At 38.6% G+C, this 27,367-nt stretch overlaps 1 pseudogene; it reads right to left on the bottom strand.

The window, feature by feature from the left end:
* LOC147997965 (solute carrier family 53 member 1-like) overlaps positions 1 to 27,367 on the bottom strand; it is a 63,905-nt pseudogene that overhangs the window by 6,764 nt on the left and 29,774 nt on the right.

Genomic DNA, 27,367 nt, shown 5'->3' with positions numbered 1-27,367 from the left:
AATAACAGGTCAGAAAAAGTGTTGCTTTGAAATCAAATACATAAATCAAATATCAAATCCTAGTAGGAGAAATTATTTGATTTAGAATTTCTGGTTCTCAGTTCCTCTTGGTCAATAGAAATATCATCTGTTCTCATACTGGTCTAAAAGAAAAATGCTTAAAATTATTAGTTATTAGGAAAATGCAACTTAAAAACTAAGACAATACCTCACATCCACTTGGATGGATGTAAAAGCACCCTCATACATTACTGGTAGTAATGGAAAGCGGTATAACCTCTATAGAAGAAAATAAGATGCTTTCGTATAAAGTAAAACATGCCCCAAGCCTGCACACCTACCTGGGTTCCATTTCTCGCCCCAATAGGAGGGAAACAACTCACCTACGTCACCCGTACAGTGTTTTCTGATCAATACATGTGAGCCATAGGAAGCACATGCCCATAGGTCCTAATGTCATAATACAAACAATGAAAAATTTTAAGTTTAGAAGACCCAAAGAGTCTATGAATGGACGAATGGATAAACAAACAGTGATATGTGGAATGTAGTACCACATATGCCACAACGTAAATGAATATTGAGAACACACTAAGTGAAAATGCCACAAGACTTCAATCACATGGACTATCTACTGGAGGTATATCCATAAAGACAGAAAAGTTCTGTAGTTATCGACAGCTGGAGCAATAGAAATTTGTGACTGGGCTCCCTTCTAGGACAATAAAAGGTTTAGGTAGATTGTGAAACAATATTGAAATCTTCTTGTAAAATAGTTAATTCTGAGGTAAAAAAAACAGCTTAAGCAAGCATGACAAAGTGAGTTTGCACCATATAAAAACAGGCTTTGTCATAGATACTTATAATTTAGTGCTGTATCATGAAGCCAGTCATGCCGGGAAAGTTCACTAACCAGCAGCCTAGCAAAATAATCAGCCTCAAGTTCAGTGAGCAACCTGGCCTAAGGGAATAAAGCAGGGATAAGAAAGACATCTGTTATCCTATTTTGGGCTTTTTCATGTACACATGCTGGGTATACCTGTATACAGAAATCTGACACACACACACACACACACACACACACACACACACACACAAAGAAAGAGTGTTCATCTTTTATACACTTCATTTCACTAAATGAAATAATTACAAAGGGGGAAAGTAATAAAATTTTGAAGTTGACATTGTAATTCCATCTTAAGATTAACTGTTTTAACTGTTTACCACTCACGGATTTGCTCCAACATTCCAAAATTTCTAATTCTGTCTGGTCAACTTGACATAACGTAGAGTGACCTGGGAAGAGGTACCCCTGAGAATGTGTTGTACTGTGTCTCTGGGAGATGGTCTTGACTGATGGCTGATGTGAGAGGGCCGCAAAAAAACTCAAGTAATTATGGAATAAGCTGAGTTCATAGAGTTTCTATCTAAGAATAAGAATACCACCTCTGTGAATAATGGATCCATATAATAAAAGCTGCATACTGTTCTATTCTAAACTCTCACATAGTTTAAAATCTTAGTGAGACGATACTAACATTCATTAGCATCTTTTGGGCTAAGTGATGTTTTATGTTGCTTGCTGTGTATAATTTTATGTTCAAGGTAAAAACATACATGATTTTATAGGAGCTAAATGAAGAAACAGAGTTAAATCAAGTGCTTCATCTAAGGACACAAATATTTAATTTCAGTAATCTGGTTCCAGAGCCTTCTGGACTTGTATGTAAAATATTTACAAATCAGAACATGTCTGTTAACTCAAAACAAAAAACAATGCCCCAAACAGAAGTCTATTCTAAATCTTTTCATTATAATCTTTGCTGCATTGAGTCCAGTTGCTGGATATGTTTTCTTTTGTTGTTCTGGGTCCTAAATCACTGTTGAAACTCATCACAAAACAGTGCCTGCGCTTTACATCCCTTTCCGGCCATGGTAAGTAAGCACTGTCTTCTAATATGAATTGTCAATCTTTTTGTCAGCTAAATGAAATAAGTGTATTTTTGGAGTTTGGCTTCTTTTGTTTATTTTTAAATGGTTAGTTTCATGTTCTATAAACCTAAGTTATAATCTTTCATCTGTGTCCCTGTATGTGGCATCAGTTCATTCCTCTCTCTTCTCCACACCATCCCATTGGGAAAAAAAAAAAGTCTATTACGTTGTTGATAGAAGTTTGTATTGTTCCAGTTTGGGGACATAAACATAGTACAGTTACTAATGTTCTTGAGTGCTTATTCGTAGGTCTATGCACTTATCTCTATTCCTAGAGGTGGTTCATAGGTTACTGCCCACAAACATAGGTTACCTCCGTTTTCGTAAATAGTGCCTAGCATCACCCTGAAGTGCTATGCCTACCTTTCACTTCCAGTATTACTGCCAAGATGTGCCACTATACAGGGCAACACAACTCCTGTACACTCCAAATATATGGCTATGTGAGAGGCTTCAAGTCTGCTACTGTTGTAGGCATATTGGCACAAAACTATTTCTTTGTATTGTAGCCTCTTAGGTTGTACATTTATAAAAAACAAAATAATTAAAATGATTTAACATTTTACATATACTACCAATTATTCTCAAAAAGGATTTCAACAATCAATAATCCTACCATTAATTTACAAGTGGTTATTTTATACACTTATGTCTACTGCAATTGTTAAGTCATAAGTGAAATCTGGCATAATTTGATTATTTTAAATTGAGCAAAGGTTAATAGAAGAAAAACTGAAAAACAAAAATCTGTATAGAAAAAATTATTTTTATGAAATTAAAACTCTGGGATATGAGATTTTTTATTGAAAATTATTGAACACTAGGTCATGTTCCCTTGAGAGACCATAGCAATTTTTCACATAATATTTATGTGAATGCAAAATGAAAAGAATCTTGCTTGTACTTGCTTTACCGCTGATGTGTTTCTCTCTGACTCTCAACAGTGCTATCTTCTCAGTACCTGAGGGGAGTTAAATAAAGACAGACAGCTGGCCTTATCTGTTTACCCTCCCCCTCACCAATACTCACAAAAATCAAACAAAAAAAGGTTCTGAGTTTAGAGTGTAATGCACAATGTTAGATATATAAACTGCATGCATTAAAAATAAACTCAGAGTAATACAGTCTATGTTTATTAAAAACTCAGCTTGTCAAATAAGTTAAAAAAATAAAAAAAAAACCTAAAACCCCCTTTCATATAATTCACATGAAAAGAAAGAAATCTGCTTTTTTCCTGACTTATTTAAACTCTTAAGGATTGACTTCTCCTAGTTTTTCAGTACTGAGGACTGAACTCAGGAGTCCATTTGAGACAGGCAATCATTTTGCTACTGAACTACATAACCCTCTCCTTCCTCTGTACGCCCAAACCCTTTTTTTTTGTCTAAAGACTCATGGGGGTCAAGGGCAGTTCCTATGTGTTCAAGTCACATAAAGGTGACTTGCGGGTTTACTGGGGAGATAGCACAGTGAGCAGAGAGCTTAAGGTGCAAGTGTGAGGATCTGAGTTTGAATGCAAGGAATCCACATAAAAAGCAAGATTTTATAACATGAATCTATAATCCTTGTGCTCCAGCCACTGGATAGCAGGGTGAGATAGGAGAATATTAGACACCTATAGGCCAGCTTGAATGGCATAGCCGAGGTAAACAATAGAGAAACCCAGCCTCAAAACAAAAGGGAACAATGCCTGCCTTGTTCCTCTGATATTCTAACTGTGCAGGGGCTCACATTTACATTTATGGATAATACAAAAACTTCAGGTTCTAAGTTACTTATAGATGAACAAATAAAGATAAATTTATAATAATCCTGTATATTTAAGGTACTGAGTTCATTGAATAGATGAGGAAACTGCTGTAGAAAAGAAGAATTATCCACTGGACCAAAACAACCCATCAATGGTGGACCTGGAACTGAAAGTCAGACCGAGTTCTGCTCTTTCCATGGCAGCTTGGTAATCTGGTTGGTCGTGTGTACTGTAGACGTTTCATGTATCCTAGACACGTAAACTATAATTACCCTACATGCACAGAAACTGGTTAAAAATTATCAGAACTCTCAGCAATATTAAATTGTATGATTTGTGTGCATAATACTTTTTAGCAACTAGTGGGAAGGAGGACCTTGAAGTTTTGGTTGTAACGGCTGACCTGTCTTTCTAGCTACAAAACTCTAATAATACATTGAAAACATACAGTCAATTGGAAAGTTCTTGCAATGCCTTGCAAATAGGTTTATAACTTTGTGATATAAAGTAGGCAATTCTAAGGAAAAAGCATCCAAGAAATAATAAAGTTCTGTACATCACTTAATTTCAATTGGTTTTCTCTTCAATCCATTCAGACTTCTCCAAATATTGTTAAACTTCTCTTATGCTGCATGTAGTTTCTAGTGATTAGAGACAAAAGTCCAGCAATAAAGGTGTTTGGGACCAAGTCCAACTATTTCTTACATATTAGTGGCAAGTAGAGACAAGAGTATGTGATGCACTGTCATGTCACAAGCATCTGAAGAAAAATAATATGGCTAAAGGGATAGAAAAATAGAGAGGAGACCATTTTAATGTAGTGTGCTCACTGAATGCCTCACTGAGAATACAGCATTAAACAGAGATCTAAATGAAGGGAAAGAATAAGGCAAATTGACACCCTGGGAAAGAGCTCCCTAAGCAACAGATTTGTCCAAAGACTAATGGATTCAACTGAATGAACATGGGGAGAAAGACAAGATAGGAAGTAACCAAACAATTAAGGTGCAACATCATTGAACATACTGTTTACTATGTAGGGGGAGGGTTTGAAGAAAGGGGAACAGAAGGAAACCACATTGCACAGACTTGTGGTTAGAAAAAGCTCAGGGGACTCCTGAGGCTGCAGAGCAGAAGAGACCACCAACACTGCTCACCCCTGCCCACATCCCTGGCCCAAGAGGAAACTGTATAAGGCCTCTGGGCTCCCGTGGGGGAGGGCCCAGGAGCGGCAGGACCCCTGCCTGAGACACCGCCGGACCCTGAAGGAAACAGACCCGATAAACAGTTCTCTGCACCCAAATCCCGTGGGAGGGAGAGCTAAACCTTCAGAGAGGCAGACAAGCCTGGGAAACCAGAAGAGACTGCTCCCTGCACACACATCTCGGATGCCAGAGGAAAAAGCCAAAGACCATCTGGAACCCTGGTGCACTGAAGCTCCCGGAAGGGGCGGCACAGGTCTTTCTGGTTGCTGCCGCTGCAGAGAGCCCCTGGGCAGCACCCCACGAGCGAACCTGAGCCTCGGGACCACAGGTAAGACCAAATTTTCTGCTGCAAGAAAGCTGCCTGGTGAGCTTGGGACACACGGAAGCAGAATTTCTCTAGGACCGGGCACGTTCTGTGTTTACCGGAAGTCCCACACCCGCGGATCCCGGCCCGCAGTAGCTCTCAGCTCTCAGACCCGGTGAGAGGAGACCCAATCGCCTGGTCAGGTGGGCACTCCTGAGGCTGCAGAGCGGAAGAGACCACCAACACTGCTCACCCCTGCCCACATCCCTGGCCCAAGAGGAAACTGTATAAGGCCTCTGGGCTCCCGTGGGGGAAGGCCCAGGAGCGGCAGGACCCCTGCCAGAGACACCGCCGGACCCTGAAAGAAACAGACCAGATAAACAGTTCTCTGCACCCAAATCCCGGGGGAGGGAGAGCTAAACCTTCAGAGAGGCAGACAAGCCTGGGAAACCAGAAGAGACTGCTCCCTGCACACACATCTCGGATGCCAGAGGAAAAAGCCAAAGACCATCTGGAACCCTGGTGCACTGAAGCTCCCGGAAGGGGCGGCACAGGTCTTCCTGGTTGCTGCCGCTGCAGAGAGCCCCTGGACAGCACCCCACGAGCAAACCTGAGCCTCGGGACCACAGGTAAGACCAAAATTTCTGCTGCAAGAAAGCTGCCTGGTGAACTCAAGACACAGGCCCACAGGAACAGCTGAAGACCTGTAGAGAGGAAAAACTACACGCCCGAAAGCAGAACACTCTGTCCCCATAACTGACTGAAAGAGAGGAAAACAGGTCTACAGCACTCCTGACACACAGGCTTATAGGGCAGTCCAGCCACTGTCAGAAATAGCAGAACAAAGTAACACTAGAGATAATCTGATGGTGAGAGGCAAGCGCAGGAACCCAAGCAACAGAAACCAAGGCTACATGCCATCATCGGAGCCCAATTCTCCCACCAAAACAAACATGAAATATCCAAACACACCAGAAAAGCAAGATCTAGTTTCAAAATCATATTTGATCATGATGCTGGAGGACTTCAAGAAAGACGTGAACACACTTAGGGAAGCACAGGAAAACATTAATAAACAAGTAAAAGCCTACAGAGATGAATCACAAAAATCCCTGAAACATTTCCAGGAGAACACAATCAAACAGTTGAAGGAATTAAAAATGGAAATAGAAGCAATCAAGAAAGAACACATGGAAACAACCCTGGATATAGAAAACCAAAAGAAGAGACAAGGAGCTGTAGATACAAGCTTCACCAACAGAATACAAGAGATGGAAGAGAGAATCTCAGGAGCAGAAGATTCCATAGAAATCATTGACTCAACTGTCAAAGATAATGTAAAGCGGAAAAAGCTACTGGTCCAAAACATACAGGAAATCCAGGACTCAATGAGAAGATCAAACCTAAGGATAATAGGTATAGAAGAGAGTGAAGACTCCCAGCTCAAAGGACCAGTAAATATCTTCAACAAAATCATAGAAGAAAACTTCCCTAAACTAAAAAAAGAGATACCCATAGACATACAAGAAGCCTACAGAACTCCAAATAGATTGGACCAGAAAAGAAACACCTCCCGTCACATAATAGTCAAAACACCAAATGCACAAAATAAAGAAAGAATATTAAAAGCAGTAAGGGAAAAAGGTCAAGTAACGTATAAAGGGAGACCTATCAGAATCACACCAGACTTCTCACTAGAAACTATGAAGGCCAGAAGATCCTGGACTGATGTTATACAGACCCTAAGAGAACACAAATGCCAGCCCAGATTACTGTATCCAGCAAAACTCTCAATTAACATTGATGGAGAAACCAAGATATTCCATGACAAAACCAAATTTACACAATATCTTTCTACAAATCCAGCACTACAAAGGATAATAAATGGTAAAGCCCAACATAAGGAGGCAAGCTATACCCTAGAAGAAGCAAGAAACTAATCGTCTTGGCAACAAAACAAAGAGAATGAAAGCACAGAAACATAACCTCACATCCAAATATGAATATAACGGGAAGCAATAATCACTATTCCTTAATATCTCTCAATATCAATGGCCTCAACTCCCCAATAAAAAGACATAGATTAACAAACTGGATACGCAACGAGGACCCTGCATTCTGCTGCCTACAGTAAACACACCTCAGAGACAAAGACAGACACTACCTCAGAGTGAAAGGCTGGAAAACAACTTTCCAAGGAAATGGTCAGAAGAAGCAAGCTGGAGTAGCCATTCTAATATCAAATAAAATCAATTTCCAACTAAAAGTCATCAAAAAAGATAAGGAAGGACACTTCATATTCATCAAAGGAAAAATCAACCAAGATGAACTCTCAATCCTAAATATCTATGCCCCAATTACAAGGGCACCTACATACGTAAAAGAAACCTTACTAAAGCTCAAAACACACATTGCACCTCACACAATAATAGTGGGAGATATCAACACCCCACTCTCATCAATGGACAGATCATGGAAACAGAAATTAAACAATGATGTAGACAGACTAAGAGAAGTCATGAGCCAAATGGACTTAACGGATATTTATAGAACATTCTATCCTAAAGCAAAAGGATATACCTTCTTCTCAGCTCCTCATGGTACTTTCTCCAAAATTGACCATATAATTGGTCAAAAAACGGGCCTCAACAGGTACAGAAAGATAGAAATAATCCCATGAGTGCTATCGGACCACCACGGCCTAAAACTGGTCTTCAATAACAATAAGGGAAGAGTGCCCACATATACGTGGAAATTGAACAATGCTCTACTCAATGATAACCTGGTCAAGGAAGAAATAAAGAAAGAAATTAAAAACTTTTTAGAATTTAATGAAAATGAAGATACAACATACTCAAACCTATGGGACACAATGAAAGCTGTGCTAAGAGGAAAACTCATAGCGCTGAGTGCCTGCAGAAAGAAACAGGAAAGAGCATATGTCAGCAGCTTGACAGCACACCTAAAAGCTATAGAACAAAAAGAAGCAAATACACCCAGGAGGAGTAGAAGGCAGGAAATAATCAAACTCAGAGCTGAAATCAACCAAGTAGAAACAAAAAGGACCATAGAAAGAATCAACAGAACCAAAAGTTGGTTCTTTGAGAAAATCAACAAGATAGATAAACCCTTAGCCAGACTAACGAGAGGAAACAGACAGTGTGTCCAAATTAACAATATCAGAAATGAAAAGGGAGACATAACTACAGATTCGGAGGAAATTCAAAAAACCATCAGATCTTACTATAAAAACCTATATTCAACAAAATTTGAAAATCTTCAGGAAATGGACAATTTCCTAGACAGATACCAGGTATCGAAGTTAAATCAGGAACAGATAAACCAGTTAAACAACCCCATAACTCCTAAGGAAATATAAGCAGTCATTAAAGGTCTCCCAACCAAAAAGAGCCCACGTCCAGACGGGTTTAGTGCAGAATTCTATCAAACCTTCATAGAAGACCTCATACCAATATTATCCAAACTATTCCACAAAATTGAAACAGATGGAGCCCTACCGAATTCCTTCTACGAAGCCACAATTACTCTTATACCTAAACCACACCAAGACACAACAAAGAAAGAGAACTTCAGACCAATTTCCCTTATGAATATCGATGCAAAAATACTCAATAAAATTCTGGCAAAACGAATTCAAGAGCACATCAAAACAATCATCCACCATGATCAAGTAGGCTTCATCCCAGGCATGCAGGGATGGTTTAATATACGGAAAACCATCAACGTGATCCATTATATAAACAAACTGAAAGAACAGAACCACATGATCATTTCATTAGATGCTGAGAAAGCATTTGACAAAATTCAACACCCCTTCATGATAAAAGTCCTGGAAAGAATAGGAATTCAAGGCCCATACCTAAACATAGTAAAAGCCATATACAGCAAACCAGTTGCTAACATTAAACTAAATGGAGAGAAACTTGAAGCAATCCCACTTAAATCAGGGACTAGACAAGGCTGCCCACTCTCTCCCTACTTATTCAATATAGTTCTTGAAGTTCTACCCAGAGCAATCAGAAAACAAAAGGAGATCAAAGGGATACAGGTCGCAAAAGAAGAGGTCAAAATATCACTATATGCAGATGACATGATAGTATATTTAAGTGATCCCAAAAGTTCCACCAGAGAACTACTAAAGCTGAGAAACAACTTCAGCAAAGTGGCTGGGTATAAAATTAACTCAAATAAATCAGTTGCCTTCCTCTATACAAAAGAGAAACATGCCGAGAAAGAAATTAGGGAAACGACACCCTTCATAATAGACCCAAATAATATAAAGTACCTCGGTGTGACTTTAACGAAGCAAGTAAAAGATCTGTACAATAAGAACTTCAAGACACTGAGGAAAGAAATTGAAGAAGACCTCAGAAGATGGAAAGATCTCCCATGCTCATGGATTGGCAGGATTAATATGGTAAAAATGGCCATTTTACCAAAAGCAATCTACAGATTCAATGCAATCCCCATCAAAATACCAATCCAATTCTTCAAAGAGTTAGACAGAACAATTTGCAAATTCATCTGGAATAACAAAAAACCCAGGATAGCTAAAGCTTTCCTCAACAATAAAAGGACTTCAGGGGGAATCACTATCCCTGAACTCAAGCAGTATTACAGAGCAATAGTGATAAAAACTGCATGGTTTTGGTACAGAGACAGACAGATAGACCAATGGAATAGAATTGAAGACCCAGAAATGAACCCACACACCTATGGTCACTTGATTTTTGACAAAGGAGCCAAAACCATCCAATGGAAAAAAGATAGCATTTTCAGCAAATGGTGCTGGTTCAACTGGAGGGCAACATGTAGAAGAATGCAGATCGATCCATGCTTATCACCCTGTACAAAGCTTAAGTCCAAGTGGATGAAGGACCTCCACATCAAACCAGACACACTCAAACTAATAGAAGAAAAACTAGGGAAGCATCTGGAACACATGGGCACTGGAAAAAATTTCCTGAACAAAACACCAATGGCTTATGCTCTAAGATCAAGAATCGACAAATGGGATCTCATAAAACTGCAAAGCTTCTGTAAGGCAAAGGACACTGTGGTTAGGACAAAACGGCAACCAACAGATTGGGAAAAGATCTTTACCAATCCTACAACAGATAGAGGCCTTATATCCAAAATATACAAAGAACTCAAGAAGTTAGACCGCAGGGAAACAAATAACCCTATTAAAAAATGGGGTTCAGAGCTAAACAAAGAATTCACAGCTGAGGAATGCCGAATGGCGGAGAAACACCTAAAGAAATGTTCAAAATCTTTAGTCATAAGGGAAATGCAAATCAAAACAACCCTGAGATTTCACCTCACACCAGTGCGATTGGCTAAGATCAAAAACTCAGGTGACAGCAGATGCTGGCGAGGATGTGGAAAAAGAGGAACACTCCTCCATTGTTGGTGGGATTGCAGACTGGTAAAACCATTCTGGAAATCAGTCTGGAGGTTCCTCAGAAAATTGGACATTGAACTGCCTGAGGATCCAGCTATACCTCTCTTGGGCATATACACAAAAGATGCCTCAACTTATAAAAGAGACACGTGCTCCACTATGTTCATCGCAGCCTTATTTATAATAGCCAGAAAATGGAAAGAACCCAGATGCCCTTCAACAGAGGAATGGATACAGAAAATGTGGTACATCTACACAATGGAATATTACTCAGCTATCAAAAACAACGAGTTTATGAAATTCGTAGGCAAATAGTTGGAACTGGAAAATATCATCCTGAGTGAGCTAACCCAATCACAGAAAGACATACATGGTATGCACTCATTGATAAGTGGCTATTAGCCCAAATGCTTGAATTACCCTAGATCCCTAGAACAAACGAAACTCAAGATGGATGATCAAAATGTGAATGCTTCACTCCTTCTTTAAATGAGGAAAAAGAATACCCTTGGCAGGGAAGGGAGAGGCAAAGATTAAAACAGAGACTGAAGGAACACCCATTCAGAGCCTGCCCCACATGTGGCCCATACATATACAGTCACCCAATTAGACAAGATGGATGAAGCAAAGAAGTGCAGACCGACAGGAGCCGGATGTAGATCGCTCCTGAGAGACACAGCCAGAATATAGCAAATATAGAGGCGAATGCCAGCAGCAAACCACTGAACTGAGAATAGGTCCCCTATTGAAGGAATCAGAGAAAGAACTGGAAGAGCTTGAAGGGGCTCGAGACCCCAAAAGTACAACAATGCCAAGCAACCAGAGCTTCCAGGGACTAAGCCACTACCTAAAGACTATACATGGACTGACCCTGGACTCTGACCCCATAGGTAGCAATGAATATCCTAGTAAGAGCACCAGTGGAAGGGGAAGCCCTGGGTCCTGCTAAGACTGAACCCCCAATGAACTAGTCTATGGGGGGAGGGCGGCAATGTGGGGAGGGTTGGGAGGGGAATATCCATAAGGAAGGGGAGGGGGGAGGGGGATGTTTGCCCGGAAACCGGGAAAGGGAATAACACTCGAAATGTATATAAGAAATACTCAAGTTAAAAAAAAAAAAAAGAAAAGAAAAAGCTCAGGGTAGATGCACACTGTTGTACGATAAAGAAGAAACAACTCTTGAGACAAAGATAGTAATAATGGATGGAGTGAATAGTGATAAAATTCAAAGAATATGAAGACACAGTAAAAAGATTTCATGTTTGTGTAAGTGATAAAATACGAAGGATGTTGTTTGGAAACTAAGTGTTGGCCAAAGGTAAACTATCATGTGTGCTGTCCCCAGCGAGTAGTATTACTAATAGTAACGGTTAGCTACTGACTCTAACACTGTGACAAAAGTGATATGCCTTCCTACAGACCTGAAGGGTTCAAGTTATCAAGAACTAAATTCTTTACAAACATGAGCCAAAAGGAATAAAAGCCATGAGCTCTCAGGAAAACAACTGTGCCCTTCCCAAAACCAGGCTTTTGGAAGAAAGAAAATAATGATATAAACACTCTGACTACCAGGGACCATAACAAGCAGGGAAGTACAGATGATTCTGAGAGGTTCCTGTTCCTGATTACCATATGTGGAAGGCTCTGACAAGGCTATCTCTTCAGCGATCCCACTCAACTCCTACCCAGGAATGACTGAGCTTTCCCATTGTCGACATATTTCTTCCTTTTCTTATACCAAGACAGAAAGCCACTTTCCTTCTCCCCATGTCTGATATCATCATGCTCTTTGTTCTCTTTCCCAAATGGCGGTTTACTCTGAATTGGAAGCAAATTAGTAAACCTTAGAGATACTGAAAGAATATCAATGAGGCAGTTGCAGACACAACAACACTTTTGACATCACAGCCGAAGCTAGGGCTCTCCAGGATACAAGATATTTTTCAGGGAAGGTGTAATGATGATGTCACTGAGAACTGCCATAGCCTACCTGGGGAACAGCTTTCCCTTATATTAACCAGATTCGAGGGTGCCCTTTACAGGAGTGTCTCCAGTGACACAGTGAAAACCTATACATATTACAACTCTCTGAAGGTAGAGACTTCTTTTTGCTTCATGAGTGGTTACATGCTCTGAATGGAAAAACTTTGTCAGGGGCTTGGCATAGGTAGAAAAGTTCCAGGAACATAAGGTGGAGGAGATTCTTCTGGATATTTCTATTTCCAGGTATATTCCTGTGAGATACAGTTCAATTTGTTAGGTTTTCTCTGTTTCCCAAAGACCAGAATTTTCTTTACAGACCTTTAATTGAATGAAAATTGTATTACGTTTTCCTATTGTACATTCCTTGGTATAGGACTCTATATATTTTTTCCCGTATGTGAACTTAAATATTCCTCTTTTCAATTCAATTTTTTCCAATGATTTTGGTAACAAAGGGGGTCAGTTTTAGAGTGAATATAACAGTGTAAATATTGTGTACACTTTTCAAAAGATAAACTCCCAAATCCTTATTTTTTCCTAAAATTACCAGACATCAGTAACGCAAAGGACAACATAGACTATAGAATACAGTATTGTAGTTCCATTAGATATCAGTTTCTAATATCTACCTTCCTGTGTTCCCTCGGCCAGTCTTGAGGGTTTTGGATGTTTTACCATGATTCTTTCTTTAGGCCAAACATAAGATTCAGGAGGATGGGAAGGGAGAGGAATGAGTGAGGTCCAGGTATACCTCAAATTTAATAGGTTCTTAAGAACAGGAGGGAGTCTATTTGGCATTGTCATTTGTTGATTCTACATTCTTGAGCTAATTGTGCAGTATCCATGGTAATATTCCACCTAACGTCATAATTGTAGAAGCCACCAAATATATATCCAGTATATATCAGTATATATATATATATATATATATATATAGTGTAACAAATCTAGATAAGATAGATGAACGTAATAAGTGCATTCTTCCAGGAACCAGATATAGATCCTTCCTGAGAGACGCAGCTAGAGCATGTCAAATACAAAAGTGAATGCCAGTGGCAAACCAGTGAACTGAAAACGGAACTCTTGTTCGTAGATTTTGAGTAAGGATTACAAGGGCTGAAGGGGCTTTCAACTTAATAAGAACGAAGATGCCAACAAACCTGGTACTAAACCAATGTTCAAAGACTGTACATGGACAGACTTATGTCTCCATCTGCATATGTAGCAGAGCAAGGACTTGTAGGGCACCAAAGGACGGAGAAGCCCTTGGTCATCCATAGGTTTGACTCCTAGTGAATGGGAAAGTCAAGGGGTAATAAGTGTGGTTATAGAGGCATAGGAGCGGGACTGCTTAGGGATCTTATGGAAATGAAACTGAATAGAAACATAAAATTTGAAACGAAAATATATAAATATTCAATTAGGGGTTGGAGATATGCTCAGTGGTAGAGTACTTGCCTAGCAAATGCAAAGCCCTGGGTTTGGTCCCCAACTCTGAATAAAAGAAAAGAAAAAAAAAAGAAAAACCCAACTAAAAAGGCAAAAAAAATGTTAAAAATTAAGAAATAATACAAAAGAGAACTGCCTCCTAATCACACCTATTGACTCAGGAATCTAATGATTCACTGTCAGGGAATGGTAGTCAGAGTAAATCTAGTGGAAAGAGTAGGATGATCAAACATCGACTAGAAGCACTTCTTTCTCCTAGATATCAGTGTCAGACACAAACTGCACTTTATGAATCCAAAGCATGGAGGAGTTTACACTGAGCTGAGGATATAAAATTTGTCTTTCTTTTCTTCCTTAGGATGTTTTACTATGGGGCAACAAAAATAAATGTGATGAGCTCTCAGAAAAACAATGGACCCCTTCCCAACAACTGGCTTTTGGAATAAAGAAATGAATGATATAAACTCTCTGCCTTCCATCAACCATAACAAGCAGGCAAGTCCAGATGCTTCTGAGAGGCATCTTGCTCCTGAATCCCATATGTGGAACACTCAGATCAAGTCTATCTGTTTAGAGAAACCACTCAATGGCTATTCAGGACCCACTGAGTTTCTCATGAACCATATTTTTCTTCCTTTTTTTTATACCAAGACAGAATTCAAGCTTCCATCTCTCCATCTCTGACATTGTCATCCTCTGTGTTCTCCCTCCCAAATGGCTGTTTACTCTGAATTAGTGGCCAAATACTAAACACTATTGGTACTGAAGAAAATTCCAAGAGGCACATGCGGACACAACAACACGTTTGACATCACTGAAGAAACTAGGGCTCTCCAGGGTACAAGAGATTTTTCAGGGAGGGTCTAATGGTGATGCCACTGAGAACTGCAATGGCCTACCTTCTAAACAGCTTTTTTTACATTGAAGAGATTTGAGGGTCCCCTTTCAAGGATGTCTCCTGGGACACAGAGGAAACCTTTACATATTACATCTCTCTAAAGCTAGAGACTTCTCTTTGCTTCATTATTGGTTACATGCTCTGAATGGAGAAAGTTAGTCAGTGGCTTGACATGGGTAGAAAATATGTGTGGAGGAGATTCTTCTGGATAATAATTTTTTTTTCCCAGGTTGATTACTGTGACATACAGTTCAATTTTCTACGTTATCTCTGTTTCCAAAAGGCCGGTATTTTCCTTAGAGATCTTTAATTGGGTGAATATATTACTACATTTTTTCACTGTACATTCCTTGATATATATATATATATATATATATATATATATATATATATATATATATATATATATATATTCCTGAATGTGTACTCAAAAATTCTGTTTTATAATTCAATTTTTGCAATGACGTAGGAAACGAAGAGGTCCCAGCCGTAGCGTGAATATACCAGTGTATATATTGTGTACTACTGGAAAAGATAAACTCCATAATCCTATTTTATCAAAAATTTACCAGACATCAGTAAAGAAAAGGAAAACATGGATTATAGAATGTGGATCTGTATCCATATTAGATATCAGTTCTCTAATATCTACCTCCTGTGTTCCCAAGGGCAGAATTGAGGCTTTTGGATATTTAACCATGATTCTTTCTTTAGGCCAAACATAAGATTCAGTAGGATTGGCATGCAGAGGAATCGGTGAGGTCCATTGAATCCTCTACATCATTACCTAATTGGTTTCATAATACCATGAGGGTTTATATTTGGCATTGTTCTTTGTCGATTCCAAATCTTTGATCTAGTTTCCCAGAATCCAAGTTAAAATTCCAACAAAGCTCATAGTTGTAGGAGACAGCAAATATATATATATATATATATTCAGCCACCAAATCTAGATAATGCAGAGAAGTGTCACTGAGAGTAACAAGATATAATTCTTTCCTGAGAGACACGGCAAGAGCTTGTCAAATGAAGAAGTGAATGGTAGTGGTAGACAAGTGAACTTTAAACCTACCCATTTTGGTAGATTTTAAGAAAGGATTACAAGAGCTGAAAGACTTTCAATACCATAAGAAAAATAGTGCAAATGAAGCAGAGATTTCTGTTACTAAACCAATTGTCAAAGACTGTATATTGACATACCTATGTCTAAACTGCATATGTAGCAGAGGATTGCCTTGTTTGGCACCAATGGAAGGAGAAGCCCTTGGTCCAATCTAGCTTTGACTACTAGTTCAAGAGAATGTCAAGGGGCAGTAAATGGGGTTATAGATAATGGGAGGGTTCTGGGGAGGGAACTTATGGCAGGAAACTGGGAAAGAAAATAACATTTGAAATAAATATATAATCAATAATTTTAAAAGAGCAATGAAATTGTATATAAAAATAAAAAAATGAAAGAAGAAAAAGAGAAGAAAACTGCAAGCTAACACACCTATTGACTCAGAAATCTAAAGGGTCTCTGTCAGGCAATGATAGTCAGAATAATACTAGTGGAAAGACTGAGATGATGAAATATCAAGTAAAAGCACTTCTCTCTCACAAATATCAGTGTCAGAGATAAACTGCACTATAGGAATCCAAATCAACGAGGAATTTCCTCTGAGCTGAGGACAAAATACTTGTCTTTCCTCCCTTCTTCCTCAGGACCTTTTTCTTCTGGGCAAAACAAATAAAAGCCATGAGCTCTACGGAACAACGGTGCCCATCAAATAACCTGACTTTTGGGATAAAGCTGTTAATGATATAAACTCTCTGACTTCCAGGAACCATAAGAAAAAGGGAAGAACAGATGGTTTTGGGAGGCACCCTGCTCCTGATTCCCATATGTGGAAAACTCAGATCAAGGCTATCTCTTCAGAACACACTCAACTAATACCCAGGACTCACTGAAATTTCCCATGGACAAAGAATTTTTTTTTATACCAAGAGAGAAAGCCAACTTCCATCTCCCCATCTCTAATCTCTTCATCCTCCCTGTTCTCCCTCCCAAATTGTTGTTTATTCTGAATTATTAGCCAAATAGTAAACCCTAGAGGTACTGAAGGAATATCTGTGAGTTGCTGTCATGCCAAAACTTGTGTCATCACCGAAGAACTTCGGACTCTCCAGGATAGAAGAGATTTTTCAGGGCAGGCCTAATGATGGTGTCTCTGAGAATTCCATGGCCTAACTGCTAAACAGCTTTCCTTACATTGACCAGATTTGAGGGTGCCTTTTCCAGGAGTGTATCATGGGACACAGTGGAAACCTTTATGTACTACATCTCTCTAAAGCTAGAGACTTCTCTTTGTTCATTATTGGCTACATGCTCTGAATGGAGGAAGTTATTCAGAGGCTTGGCAGAGGTAGAAATGATCTAGGTACATAAAGTGGAGGAGATTCTTAAGGATAATAATTTTATTCCCAGTTCCATTCCTGTGACATACCGTGCTATTTCCTAGGTTTTCTCTATTTCCCAAACGCCAGTATTTGCACCACACAACTTTAACTCACTGAATATTGTATTTCATTTTCTTATTGGACATTCTATGATAGGGGATTTTTATATATTCCTGTATGTGTACTCAAAAATGGTATTTTCCAATTCACTTTTATGCAATGATTTTGGCAACAAAGGGGGCACAGCTATAATGAATACAACAGTTTAAATGTTGTGTACCTACTTCAAATGATAAACTCCCAAATTCTTATATTTTCCAAAAATTCCAGATATCAGTAAAACAAAGGACAGCATGGACTATAGACTGTGGTTCTGGAGTCCCATTAGATATCAGTAATGTAATATCAAAATTCCTGAGTTCCCAGAGACACACTTGAGGGTTTTGGATATATTTCCTTGATCCTTTCTTCAGGCCAAACATAACATTCATGAGGATGGGCAGGGAGGGGAATGGCTTGAGGTCTAGTTAAAACTCAACTTCAATAGTTTCATAAGAACAGGAGAGAGTCTATTTGGAATTGTCATTTGTGGATTCTACAATCTTGACCTAGTTTCCCAGAATCCATGTTAAAGTTCCACCTAACATCATACCTCTTGGAGCCAACAAAAGTATGTATGTGTGTGTGTGTGTGTGTGTGTGTGTGTGTGTATATATATATATATATATATATATATATATATATATATAATCAGACACCAAAACTAGATAAGATAAATGAGGCTAAGAATCGCACGCTGCCGGGAACCGGATATAGAATTTTCCAGAGAGACACTGCTAGACCATGTCAAATACAGAAGTGAATCCTAGTGGCAAACCAGTGAACTGTAAACTGACAACACATTGGTAGATTTTGTGAAAGGATAACAAAAGATGAAGGGGCTTTCAACTCAATAAGAACTGTTTCAACAAACCAGAGCTTTCTGGTACTAAACAAATATTTGAAGACTGTATATGGATAGACCAATGACTCCAAATGCATATGTAGCAGAGGATGGCCATGTTGGGCATCAATGGAAGAAGAAGCCCTTTGTCCAAACTAGGTTTGACTCCCCTTTCAAGGGAATTTCAAGGTGCAGTAAGGGAGGTTATACAAGAAGGGTAGGGGGACAGGTAACGGGTCTTACAGACAGGAAACTGGGAAAGAAAAATATGAAATGTAAATATAGAAATATTCATTTAAAAAAGCAATAGAATTTAGTAAAAAATAAAGAAAAATGAAAGAAATAAAGGATAGGAAAACTCAGGCTAATGTCACCAATGGTCTCAGAAATCTAAAGGGTCACCTTCAGAGAATGGGAGTCAGAGTAATACTAGTGGAAAGGCTGATATCATGAAGTGTCAACTAGAAGCACGATATCAGTGTCAGACACAAACTGCATTATATGAATGGAAAGCATGTGGGAGATTCCTCTGAGCTGAGGACACAATACTTGTCTTTACGTCCTTCCTTAGGACGTTTTTCTTTTGGGCAAAAAGAATAAAGGCATGAGCTCTCAGGAAAACAACTGTATGATTCCCAACACCTGGCTTTTGGAATAAATAAATGAATGGCTCCCAGCTCCTGATTCCGAAACGTGGAAGACTAAGACCAAGGCTTCTCTTCAGCGAACACACTTAGCCCCTACCCAGGACTCTCTGAACGTTCCCAGTGATGGCATATTTCTTCTTCCTTTTTTTTATTTTTATTTTTTAATGAAAACAGAAGGCCAGCTGCCTTTTCCCCATCTCTGGTCTCTTCAGCCTTTTTGTTCTCCCTCCTAAATGACTGTTTACATTGAATGAGAGTCTAATAAGTAAACCTAGATTTACAGAAGGAATAACCCTTAGGCTGTGCTGTGATGACAACACTTGTGGCATCACAGAAGAAGCTAGTGCACTCCAGGGTACAAGAGATTTTTCAGGGAGGGCCAAATGGTGATGTCAATGAGAAATGCCTTAGCCTGCCTGCTGAACTATAATGGCCAGATTTGAGAGTGCCCCTTCAAGGAGTGTTTCCAGTGAAACAGAGGAAACCTTTATGTATTCATCTCTCTAAAACTAGAGACTTCTCTTAGCTTCATTAGTGTTTACATGCTTTGAATGGAGAAACTTAGTCAGAGGCTTGTCATGGGTAGAACATATCTAGGATCATGGAAGGGAGGAGATTCTTCTGAACAATAATTCTAATCCAAAGTCCATTACTGTGACCTTCAGTTCAATTTCCTGGCTTTTCTCTGTTTCCCAAAGACCAGGATTTTCCCTACAGCCCTATTATTGAATGAACATTGTATTTCATTTTCTTACAGTACATTCCTGGAAAGGGCACTATATATATATATATATATATATATATATATATATATATATATATATATATATATATACTGTGTAATTACTTCAAACGATAAACTACCAAATCCTTTTTTTTATCCAAAAATTACCAGATATCAGTAAAGCAAAGTACGACATGGACAAGAGAAAGAGATTCTGTAATACCTTTAGACGTCAGATAGCTAATATATACCTTCCTGTGTTCCCAGGGTCAGGCTTGAGGGTTTGGATGTTTTACATGCTTCTTTCTTCAGATAAAACATAAGAGTCAGGAGATTGGGCAGGGAGAGCAATGGCTTGAGGTCAAGGGAAACCTCAACATTACTAGTTTCATAAGAACAGAAGGAAGTCAATTTGGTATTTTCATTTGTAAATTCTAAATAATTGATGTAGTTCCAAAGTATCCCTGTTAAAATTCCACCTAATCTCATGGCTTGTATGAGCCACCAATATATATATATACACACACACACACACACACACACACACACACACACACACACACACACACACATATATATATATATATATGTATATATATATATATATATGTATGTATATATATATATATATATATATATATATATATATATATATATATATATATATATATATATATGACTGTTGTGCATGCCTCCAGGAGCAGGATATAGATCTTTCCTGAGAGACACAGCTAAAGCAGGTCCAATAGAGAAATGAAAGCTAGTGGCAAACCAGTGAACTGAGAACGGACCTCTTGGTAGTAGATTTTGAGAAATGATTACAAGAGCTGAAGGGGCATTAAAACCATAAGAACAACAATGCCAAGGATCCAGATATTTCAGGTACTAAACCAATATTCAAAGAATGTATATGGACAGACCTAAGGTTCCAACTGAATATGTAGCAGAGGATGGCCTTTTTGGGCACCAAAGGAAGGAGAAACCCTTTGGTTTCATCACTAGGTTTAGCTCCCATTTTATGTGAATGTCAAGGGGCAGTAAGGGTGGTTTTTGAGGAATTGGATGGGGACTACTTAGAGATCTTATGGACAGGAAACTGGAAAAGGTAATACAGAAGTATGGAATTAAAAGCAAAAAAAAATATTCAAAATGAAAGAAATTAAAGAAAAGAAAACTGGCTGCTAATCACCCCTATTGACTCAGAAATATAAAGAGTCACTGTCAATGTATGGTAGACAGAGTAATACTAGTTGAAAGACTGAGATCATGAATTCTCAACTAGAAGCACTTTTCTCTCCCATATATGAGTGTCGGACACAAAATGCACACTGTAGGAATCCAAAGCTTGGAGGAGTTTACACTGAGCTGAGGATAGAATAATGACCTTTCCCTTCTTCCTTAGGATGCTTTTCTACTGGGAAAAAAGAATAAAATTGATGAGCTCTCAGGAAAACAGCACCCTTCCCAACATTTGGATTTTGGGATAAAGAAATTAGTGATATAAACTCTCTGATTCCAGGAACCATAACCAGCAGGGAAGTCCAGATAATTCTGAGAGAATCCCAGCTACAGGTTTGCATATGTGGAAGGCTCAGATCCAGGCTATCTCTTCAGGTAACCCACACAGCCCCTACCCAGGACTCATGTATATTTTCCATGTATCAGGTATTGATTCCTTTTTTATATACCAAGACAGAAGTCCAGCTTCCTTTTCCCCATCTCTGATCTCTTCATCCTCTTTATTCCCCTTCCCAAAGACTGTTTACTCTGAATTATAGGAAAATTAGTAAACCCTAGAGGTACTGAAGGAATATCAGAGAGGGAGATGCATACAGGACAACACTTGTGTCATCACAGAATAAACTAGGGCTCTCCAGGATACAAGAGATTTTTTCAGGGATGGACAAATGATAATGTCACTGAGAACTGCCATGACTTACCTGCTAAAAAGCTATCTTTATATTGACCAGATTTGGCGGTGCTCTTTCCAGAATAGTCTCCTGTGACACTGTGGAAACCTTTCCTTACTACATCTCTCTAAAATTAGGGACCTCTTTGTGCTTCATTAGTGGTTGCCTGCTCTGAATTGACAAAGTTAGTCAGGGGATTGCAATAGGTAGAAAAGATCTAAGAACATGGAGTGGAGGAGATTCATCTGGATAATAATTTTATTCCAAGGTCCATTCCTGTGACATAAAGTTCAATTTTTTAGGTTTTCTCTGTTTCCCAATGGCCAGTATTTTCCATACAGACATTTAATTGGGCGAATATTGTATTACATTTTCTTTTCTTTTTCTTTTTTTCTTTTTCTTTTTCTTTTTTTTTTTTTTTTTGAGCTGGGGACTGAAACCAGAGCCTTGAGCTTGCTAGGCAAGCAGTCTACCACTGACCTAATTCCCCAACACTGTATTACACTTTATTATTGTACATTCCTTGATAGGGGACTTTATGTATATTCCTGAAAGTGTACTCAAAATTCTGTTAACGAATTCAATTTTTTGCAATGGTTTTGTAAACAATGGGGACCAACCTATAGAGTGAATATAACAGTGTATATATTGTATACCTACTTCAAATGATAAACTCAAAACTCCTTATTTTATCCAAAAATTACCAGACACCACTATAGCAAAGGACATCATGGAGTATAGAATGCGGTTCTGAAGTCCCATTAAGTTACAGTTCTGTAATATCTACCTTCCTGTTTTCCCAGTGCTAGATTTGCAGGTTTTGGATGTTTTACCATGATTCTTTCTTCAAGGAAAACAAAATTCAGGAGGATGGGCAGGGAGAGGAATGGCATGAGGTCCAGGGAAACCTCAACTTCAATAGGTTCAGAAGAACAGGAGGAAGTCTATTTGGCATTTGTGAATTCTACATTTTTGACCTCCTTATGCAGAATCTATGTCTAACATCATAGCTGAAGAAGCTGTAGATAGATTAGATATAGAGATAGAGATAGAGATAGAGATAGAGATAGAGATAGAGATAGATAGATAAAGATACAGATACTGATACAGATACAGATATAGATATAGATTGATAAACATATCTGTCACCAAAACTAGAAAAGATTGTTGAAGCTAAGAAGTGCATGCTGCCAGGAACCGGATATATATATATATATATATATATATATATATATATATATATATATATATATATTTCCTGACAAACACAGCTGGAGCATGGTAAATACAGAAGTGAATGTTAGTGGTAAACCAGTGACCTGAAAACTGACCTATTGTTGGTAGATTTTGAGAAAGGATTAAAAGAGCTAAAGGGTTTTTTAGCCCCATAAGAACAGCAATGGCAATGAACCAGAGCATTCCAATTATAAACCCATATTAATAGATTGTACATTGAGAGACCTATGGTTGAAAATACACAGGTAGCAGAGGATGGCTTTTTGGGCACCAATGGATGCAGAAGCCCTTAATCCTCCCTAGGTTTGACAGCCATTTCAAGGGAATGTCAAGGGGCAGTAAGAGGAAGTATAGAATAATGGGTGGGGGACCGGTTAGGGACCTAACCTACAGGAAACTGGGATTTCAAACAATATTTGAAATGTAAATATAGAAATATCCCATTCAAAAAAGCAATAAAATTTGCTATAAAACTTAAAAAATAATAAAAAAAAATAAAAGAAAAGAGAATTGCCAGCTAATCACATCTATTCACTCAGAAATCTAAAGGGTCACTCTCAGGAGAGTAATACTAGTGGAAAGACTGAGATGGTGAAGTCTCAAATAGAAGCTCTTCTCTCTCCCAGACATCAGTGTCAGACACAATCTGCACTATAGGAACCCAAAGCATGGAGGAGTATACAGTGAGCTAAGGACACAATATTTGACTTTCCCCTCTCCCTTAGGACATTTTTCTTCTGGGCAAAATGAAAAAAAAAAAAGATGAGCTCTCAGGAAAACAATTCTGCCCTTCCCAACACCTGGCTTTGGAATAAATAAAATAATGTTATAAACTCTCTGATTTCCGGGAACCATAAAAAGCAGGGAAGACCAGATGAGAAGCTCTCATCTCCTGATTCTCAGATGTGGAAGGCTCAGATCAAGGATAACTCTTCCGTGAACTCAGTGAACACCTACCCATGAAACACTGAGCTTTCCCATGGACGACATATTTCTAGCATTGTTTATAACAAGACAATGCCCAGCTTCCTTCACTCTATCTCTGATCTCTTCGTCCTTCTTGTTCTCACTCCCAAATGGCTGTTTACTCTGAATAAGAGGACAAATAGTAAACACTAAAGGTACTGAAGGAATATCTAAGAGGCAGTTGCTTTCAGCACAACACTTGTGATATCATGGCAGAAGCTAGGACTTTCCAGGATACAAGAGATTTTTCAGGTAGGGCCGAATGATGATGTCATTGAGAACTGCCATGGCATACCTGCTAAACATTCCTCCCAATGATGAGATTCAAAGGTGGCCCTTCCAGGAGTGTCTCCTGTGAAACAGTGGAAACCTTTATGTACTCCATCTCTCTAAAGCTAGTGACTTCTCTTTGCTTCATTAGTGGTTACATCCTGTAAATGGAGAAAGTTAGTCAGGGGCTTGGCATGGGTAAAAATGATTTAGGCATATGGACAGGAGGAGTTTCTTCTAGATATTATTTTTTCCCAGATTCATTCCTGTGACATACAGTTAATTTTTTTTCTGTTTCCCAAAGTCCAGTTTTTTCCCTACAGACCTTAATTGAATAAATATTGTGTTTCACTTTCTCATTGTACTGTCCTTGTTAGGGGACTTTATAAATATTTTTGAATGTGTACTCAAAAATTCTGCTTTCCAATTCCATTTTCTGCTATGATTTTGGCAACAAAGGGGCCCATCTATACAGTGAGTATAACAGTGTAAATATTGTGTACCTTCTTCAAATGAAAAACTCCCAAATCCTTATTTTATTAAAAAATTTTCAGACATCAGTAAAGCAAAGGACCACATGGTGTATAGAATTCGTTTCTCTAGTCCCTTTTGATATCAACACTACAGTATCTACCTTCCAGTGTTCCAGTGCCAGATGTGAGGGTTTTGGAAGCTTTATCGTGATTCTTTCTTAAGGCCAAACATGAGATGCAGGAGGATGGGCAGGGAAAAGAATGGCTTGAGGACCAGTGAAACCTCAACTTCAATAAGTTCATGAGAACAGGAGGAAGTCTATTTGGCATTGTCCTTTGTGGATTTTACATTCTTGGCTTGGTTGCATAGAATCCATGTTAAAATTCCACCTTACGTCATAACTGTAGCAGCCATCAAGATATATATATATATATATATATATATATATATATATATATATATATATGTGCCACCAGAACTAGATAATATTGATGAAGCTAAGAAGTGCATTCTCCCAATAAATAGATACAGATCTTTCCTTAGAGACACAGATAGATCATGTCAAATACAGAAGCGAGTGCTAATGGCAAACAAGTAAATCTACCTCTTGTTGGTAGATTTTGAGAAAGGATTACAAGAGATGAAGGGGATTTCAAATGCATAAGAACAACAATGTCAATGAACCAGTGCTTTCTGGTAGTAAACCAATATTCAAAAATGGTTCATGGACAGAATTATGGCTCGAACAGCATATGAGACAGAGTATGTAGTTGTTGAGCATCAATGGAAGGAGAAACCATTTGTTCTCCCTGGGTTTGACTCCCAGTTCAATGGAATGTAAAGGGGCAGTAAGGGGAGCAGTAGAACAAGGGGACAAGACAGGATAGGGATCTTATGGGCAGGAAATTGGGAAAAGAAATAACATTTGAAATAAGAATATAGAAATATCCAATTAATAATAAGGAATATAATTTGGTGAAAAATAAAAAAAGAAAGGAATTATATAAAAGAGCATGACCAACTAATCATACCTATTGACTGAGAAATCTAAAAAGTCACTGACAAGGAAGGATAGTCAGAGTAATACTAGTGAAAAGACTGAGATGATTAAGACTCAACTAGAAGCACTTCTCTTTCCCAGATATCAGTGTCAAACACAAACTGCAATATAGATATCCAAAACATAGTGAAATTTTCTGTGAGCAAAGACACAATAATTGTCCTTCCCTTCTCCCTTATGCCAGTGTCAGACACAAACTGCACTAAAGGAATCCAAATCAAGGAGGAGGTTAATCTGAGCTGAGGACATAATACTTGTCTTTCCTTTCTTACTTAGGACCTTTTTCTTCTGTGAAAAACAGAATAAGAGCAATGAGCTCTCAGGTAAACAACCATTCCCTTCCTAACAGTTGGCTTTAGGGATAAAGAAATTAATGATATATACTCTCTGATATCCAGGAACCATAACAAGCAGGGAAGTCCAGATGATTCTCAGAGGCTCCCAGCTGCATATTCCCATATGAGGAAGGCTCAGGACAAGGCTATCTCTTCAGCCAACCCACTCAATCCCTACCCAGGACGCAGAGCTTTCCCATAGATTACACATTTCTTCCTTTTTTATTAGCAAGACAGAAGGCCACCTTCCTCCTCCTCATCTCTGATCAATTCATGCTCTTTGTTCTCCCTCCTCAAATATCTGTTTACTCTGAATTAGAGGCCAATTTGTTAACCCTAGAGGTACTGATGAAAAATCTGAGATTAAATTGCTGTCAAAACAACACTTGTGACATCCTAGAAGAAGCTAGGGCTCTGCAGGATACAGGATTTTTTTTTAAGGAGGGCCTAATGATGATGTCACTGAGAATTGCCATGAACTACCTGCTGAACTGCTTTACTAACATTGACTAGATTCAAGGGTGCACTTTACAGGAGTGTCTCCTGTGAATCAGTGGAAAACTTTACATACTATACCGCTCTAAAGTTAGGGAATTCTCTTGGCTTCATTATTGTTTACATGATCTGAATGGAGAAAGATAGTCAGGGGCTTGGCATGTGTAGATAAGATTTAGGAACCTAGAGTGGATGAGATTCTTCTGGATAATAATTTTATTCCCAGGTCGATTCCTATGGTCTTTTGTTCAATTTTCTCAGATATCTCTGTTTGCCAGACTCTAGGATTTTCCCTATAGTCCTTTAATAGAATGAATATTATATTATATTTTCTTATTGTACATTCCATGATAGGGGATTTATAATATTCCTGAATGTGTACTCAAAAAATTTGTTTTCCAATTCCATTTTCTGCAATGATTTTGGCAACAAAGGGGGCCCAACTATAGAGTAAGTATATCAGTGTAAATACTGTGTACGTGCTTCAAATGACACACTCTCAAATCCTTATTTTATCCAAAAATTACCAGACTTCAATAAAGGGACGTACCACATGGACTATAGAATTCGGTTCTCTAGTCCCATTTGATATCACCTCTGCAATATCTACCTTCCTGTGTTTCATTGCCATACTTGAGGGTCTCGGATATTTTACCATGAGTCCTTATTAAGGCCAAACATAAGATATAGGAGCCTGGGCAGGGAGAGGAATGACTTGAGGGCCAGTGAAGCCTCAATTTCAGTAGTTTCCAAAGAACAGAATGGAATCTATTTGGAGTTCCCATTTGTGGATTCTACAGTCTTGACCTAGATGTGCAGAATCAATGATAAAATTCCAGCTAAACTCATAGCTGTACGAGCC

Source organism: Rattus norvegicus, chromosome Y (genome assembly GCF_021556685.1).
Source record: "Rattus norvegicus strain SHRSP/BbbUtx chromosome Y, alternate assembly SHRSP_T2T, whole genome shotgun sequence".
Classification (NCBI taxonomy): domain Eukaryota; kingdom Metazoa; phylum Chordata; class Mammalia; order Rodentia; family Muridae; genus Rattus; species Rattus norvegicus.
The sequence above is the reverse complement of the archived record's forward strand: the minus strand, read 5'-3'. Positions and strand labels throughout refer to the sequence as shown.